This window comes from Sinohyriopsis cumingii, unplaced genomic scaffold (genome assembly GCF_028554795.1).
Source record: "Sinohyriopsis cumingii isolate HCF-2022 unplaced genomic scaffold, ASM2855479v2 utg000695l, whole genome shotgun sequence".
NCBI classification, from domain to species: domain Eukaryota; kingdom Metazoa; phylum Mollusca; class Bivalvia; order Unionida; family Unionidae; genus Sinohyriopsis; species Sinohyriopsis cumingii.
Window position 1 is genome coordinate 5,185,142 of NW_028315924.1, and position 6,000 is coordinate 5,191,141.

The following is a 6,000-nucleotide window of genomic DNA, read 5'->3' on the forward strand; positions in this document are numbered from 1 at the left end:
GAGACATCGGCTAAATCGGCTTGCCATTGATGATCGATGCCTTCCACTCGGGTGCGACTTCTGGCAAACTTGCGTCGAATGGGTTTGTGTAAAGTGTAGGTAGCTTGTTCTTGTAACCATCGTTGCACTTGAGGTAAACGGAGACTTTTCAGTCGCGTTTTGGCAGCACGATACAATTTTTGAACTCCTGCGTAACCTGCAGGATGGGAGGGATCGTAGTAAATGCTGGCTAAGACTTTTTCCATTTTTATTTGTGTTGGTTGGTGTGTTAATAAGATACCCACTCTTGGAGGATGCTACTCTTTTTCTCTTGGGGTACTTTCTTGGATTGCAATGCTTTGCGTGTGCGGCCGGCAATAGGTGTCGAAGAGGAGGAGGATGTCTGAGCGGGGGATATCGGTTCTTGTTTCACTTCTGTCTTCACTTCTGTCTTCACTTTCTTTTTCTCTTGTGATGAAGAAGGGGTGGCCATCATCTTTTTAATCCATCCAATTCTGGAGGTAGGTGGTGTTGTTAACTTGCGTACTTTTTTGGTGGAGTTTGAAACCCTTCCTCTTCTTCTTCTCCTTTTTCTGTCTTGGTCACTGGTACTGGTGGTACTGGTACTGGTACTGGTGATGGTGCTGGACTTTTCATCAAGGTCTTAAAATCTTTCAGAGTGGGTAGAGCTGTTTTGTCTAAAGCTTTCTGGTGAAAGAGTTGCAGTCGTTGCAAGAGTTGACCGTACTTTTGCGATTTTTCTGTTTCGGACAAATCTTGGCGATCCATCAAGGACTGCAATTCGTGTTGTAACTGGGACATCTCGCTCAAATGGGGATTGGGAGGTAAATGCGGGGTGCGTTGTTCTTGCCACCGATGGTATTCCATCCATCGTTTGTAAGGCACTAAAGCTAGTTTTCGTCCTTCCATGGGGTTGTCAGGGGTCGATTCTGAGATCTTGGGACTTCCGAGGGCCTTTTTATCTTGCTCCCACCAGTCCTCCCAACATGGTTCCCAAGACTTCTTTCAGTATGGGGCCTAACAAGAGAGGTAAAATACCTCCACGTTGCACTAACATCTTCTTTTTTTGACGAATGGGAATTTTCTTTTGAACCATTTGGCGAAGAACGTGACGATGTTTGCCTAAGCATTGTTTCTGGTGTTTGGACAAAGGGATCGTGCCTTTGAAAACGTTCAAACAACATTCGCACACGGTATCGATGACCTCTTTGGAGGCTGTTTGAATGAGTTTTTTTCGTAGGGGTGGAGAAGCTTTGGACAGGACAGATAACATGTCCCCATGTTTGGCTAAACGTGGTGGCAGTCCTTTCCTTTTCTTTCCTTGGGGTTTTCTGGAGGGTGACATCTTTGAGTCTTCAGGAGCACCAAAAAAACACTGATACCCGACTTGGTCACAGGCCTTTTTTATACTGGAACGCGTCGCCACTGATTGTCTTTACGTCGTATCAGTTTCAGGACAGGCATGACACGTCGTGCAGGGGTACGTAACGGACTAAATCGAGCCAGTTCTTGCTTGGACAAATCCAGCAAACTTTGTAACATGTCCGATCTTTCTTGAACTTTGATTTTGGGAGAAGGTACTTTGTGAGCAGCAGCCACTGCCACTAAATTGGAAGGTCCTGCCACTGGGGAAGTTCTTTTGGGGGTCATCAACGGAGAAGTTCTTGGTGTGATCAACATCTCCAAGGACTCTTCAGTTCTGGGTGTCATTAACGGAGAAATGGACAAACATGAAGCTGCCGGAGACGCAGTCACGGCCGTGGCAGGTCGTGGTTTGCGAGTGTAAGGTTGCGTCCTGGCCGAAGTGCCTCTCTTGCGACTAGTTTTCTGTGGTCTTTTCTTTTTCTGGGGGCTTCTTTTCTTTTTCCGGGGTGTTGGTGGTGTCTGGTCAGAGGAGGGTCCTGCCACTGGAGAAGTTCTCCTTGGGGACCTGGTCTTTTTCTTCTTGTGGCTTCGTTGGACTTTTGTCTTGGGGATAACTTTGGGGGCATTAGGATCCCATCTTAAGAGTGAGCGAATGATGACCCCTCCTAGAGTACCGCTCCCTCCAGGTTTCAAAATGATTTGCTTTTTGGTTTGAATGTTGATGCGGGAATCGGCCAGTTGGACCAAAGCGACTTTGCTTCGATCGAAAAAGCGTTTGGTTTGATGAGGAATCTGAATGATTCCTTGGAGTAATTGACGTGCCGTCACCGTGAACCATCGTAAGACTTCTTTGAGACTAGCTTCTAAGACACGAGCCCGTGTTTGTGGATCTTTTTCTCGACTGATGCCATACAAGGCACGAATCAATTTGACGGGAAGATGCGACTGAAGGGACGTCATGTTCAAAATGTGTGTGAGACAGACGAAAAGGGTCTGAGGTTTTTATAGATTTTTTGTGGAGTGAAATTAAGTCGAGGACGGAGACGCGTACAGGACAGGCCCTCCGTCTTGGCACCAGTGGTGAAACAGGTGGGTACGAAATTGCAAATCATCGGGGTCGTAGGTTTCAAATCGACGAGTAAATAGGCGTGTGGAGTTTGAGTGGCATCGTCGTACGCCTGAGTCAACCAAGGCGTTCCTAACTGTTCGGCTAAGACTTGCACTTGCGATTTATCTCGAGGGCTTTTAAACAAGACCACGTAATGCGCATTGAGACTGATGGTGCGATGGGCTTTACTTTGTTGAAACAAATTTTGGGTGATGTAAACGACACTGGCATTACGGTGATGCCCTTTGCGAGTGAACCACAGCTTAATCTCTTCTTCGTCTTCTCCTAACATGTCGTCGAAAATGACCAAATGGGTTAGACGGGAGTCAGAGACGATGCCATCGTCTTCTTTAGGAATGCCTTCCACAAACACGATGGAATCGCCTTGACTTTCTCGCAAGAGGCTGTACGCCGATTGCCACTCTTTGTAACACCACACGATTCGTTCAGGGGGTCGATCGATCAAATGATGTTTATGTTCGATCAAACGTTTGACGAATTCGGTTTTGCCTGAACCGCTAGGTCCAGCAATGAGCATGTTAAAGGGATGGCGAAGATACAAAGCCTCCCAACTGGCACGATCTAAGTGTTCGTCGATGACTTTGACAGTAGAGGAAGAGGGAGCAGAGACAGCAGAGGTAGCCATGGTGTGAGAAATGTCACTTGTGACACGAAAAACAAACAAGACAAGAGTTTATATACTTTTTCAGAACAAGTTCATTGAATGTTTTTTTCAAACATGATTACGAAAGACAAAAATACATAAAAGCCAAAGGCTTAAGTACAAGAATAAAAGGCACATGATAACCATGAACGTGGAATAAACACAAGTGTCTGTACAACATGTTTTGGGTAAAGTTCTAACCAGTTCTATAGTAGGGGTAAGGTCACACAAGTGTCCTCCCGAAAGGGACTTTCAGGCCTGTCCACGACAGTCCTGTCCTGGGTGACGGGTTCTTCTGGCACCGTCACTAACACAGGTTGAAAAGTAACTTTTTTCCTTGAATAACTCTCGTGCATACTGGGCCACCTCTTGTGTCCAAGCCTCAAAACCCTGGTCTCGGTGATGTCCAACATTTGACTCCTAACCAATCTGGTTTCTTCTTCGTCAACGACATGGTAAGTTACTTCAATGAACAATGAACTGTCGATCTTGCCTAGGGTTCCTTTTTAAATACAGACCAATACCGACCTGACCGTACGGTAAGGTGAAGTGATTGGGAAGTCGCACTCGCTTCTGGTATACAATTTGATAGACTTTTTCCAAGGGTCGACTGACGATGTGGTGAGTGGGTAAACGTACAATCTTGTTCGGTTGATAGGTGGTCACTTTAAAGTTTCCATCCTCTCCCGATTGCAAGGCTTCTTTCAATACCCCAAAGTTGACCACTCGACTGGTACGATGATTCAGAGTCAGTCCTTTCACTTTGCACGTCGTGTGCACTTCTCCTTGTTTGTTCCGGTATTCGTAGCCGTAATTTTTGGGACCACCACTGACGAAACTTAGAATCTTGTCGTCGGGATGCTCGTCTGTCCAGGCTCCTAAACGGTCTCCTTCGATGTCAGGGTGCTGTTGAATCGGGTGATGGATGTAAATGCAACTGTCCGTGTCAAAGTACAGGACGCGTTCTTCTAACAGTTCTAAAGCTTCGTACAATTTTAAGCGAGCATGAGCTGTCACGTAAGCCGCAATGATGACATTTCCAAAAGGGTCGTCTTGTACAAAGTCCAGATCTTCTTCGTAATTGACCAAGATCAAATCCTCTCGAACGACGTCCACGTGTTTCATGTATTTGGTTTTGTCGTGAATCATCTGGAAGTAGCGGGAAGGTTCTGTCAAATATTCCGTCTTGGGTAAACACGGTCGTTGTGCCATTTTACCCCACAAGCAATTTAACATCACTTTGGCAAACGATCGCCTGCCTTCGTTTTTTTCGATGTGGTCTAAAGAGATGCCTTCTTGTGCGTAGTATTTCTCTTTGAATTGTATTTGGTCTTCGGGAGTGTGACACCAGGAAGGATAGCCGCTGGCTTCTTGTTTCAGTTTCAAAAAGGCATCCACGTAGTCGGCGAAAATGCCTTTCTGAGTAGGGTCACCCTTGTGGTACTGTTGTGTCTTGGGAACGTGGCAAATTTCGTACACTTCTAACAGTTGGTATCCCATGTCCAGAGCTTTGAACAATTCCACGCTGACCCAGGTTCCCATCAAGGCACGTTCTTCCTGGCTGTGATGGCAAGGTTGGTCCTGGTTGCACGTTTCGGCACAAGTACGGCACAAGGGAAACATCAGTTTGCCTTGACAATGGTGAAGTAAGACGGGATGGTATAGATTCGTGGGAGGCAAAACCTTACACTTGATCAAGCCTTCGTATTGTCGAATGTTTTTCAGGTCGATGTGTTCCGTGAACAACTGCGGGTGCCCTACAGGAAAGCGACAATATTTGCACACGTAGGGATACAGCGAACACACGTCCAAGTATTTGATTTCTTCTCCTTTCTCTTCGTCGGATTGGTACAGCAAACAGGTGGCATTGGTCCTTCCTCCGTACAAACTATCCCTCGGGTTCAGCGGGTCCATGAACTGGTAACTTTCCACGAGGCGTTTAAACTCGGTATCGGTTTTCAAACGGTGATCGTACTCGTGTTCCCACATTTCCACCACTTGGTATCCTTCCTGTTCTAACTTTAGGCGTCGCTGACAAGTGGCCTGGTACAAGTCTTCGATGGTTCGTTGCAAAAACTGAATTTTAGTGTCACGGTCAGGGTAACAGATGGGACATCCGTGAAATAAGCAACCGTTAAACTCGTACACGATCTTGGGGTTTTCTAAGTCCCAGCCATCTACCGAATACGTTCCGATGGTCTTTTCGCCTCCTCCGTTGCGGGCATGCTGAATCCATTTGTCTTCCTTGTCGCACAAGTAATGTAACCAACGTAGGGCTTTGACCGAGTATTGACGCTTGACATAGTGAGTCGTTTGAGGACTGATGACAGCCACGGTGATCTCAGGCATGAATCGTTGGCGGTACACTAAGGAACACGCTTTGGCAATGGTGCAAGCTTCTTTCAAAGGATCGACCCCTCCGTGTTCCATGAACAGTTCTCGAAATTTCCCACAGCAACGTCGTAAAATGTCCACGTCGGAACGACAATACTTTAACATTTCTTCCTGAAAGTCGAAGGGGTCAGAGGCATGAGCCTGGTACCAAGCGTAGAAAGCTTCTCGTTGTTCGGTACGCATGTTGTCGGGGTCGTAATAGTGAGCCTCAGGTAAATGGGGTAGAACGGCATGTTGATTGGCTTCTGTATTGAAAAAGTGTGGAAAGTACCCTTTAGCCATTTCTGTCATTCCAAACGTTTTAGGCATTCGACTCAAAGGCATGGCCAAATAACTCATCGAATCTTTAAACTGTACTTGTCCCACTTGCATGAAAATGATTTTGGCTGCGTTCAAAGTGACTTTAGGACGTTCGGTGCCTTGTTCCGTATAGTATCTGAGAAGAAACTGTCCATCGTATCCGGAGAAA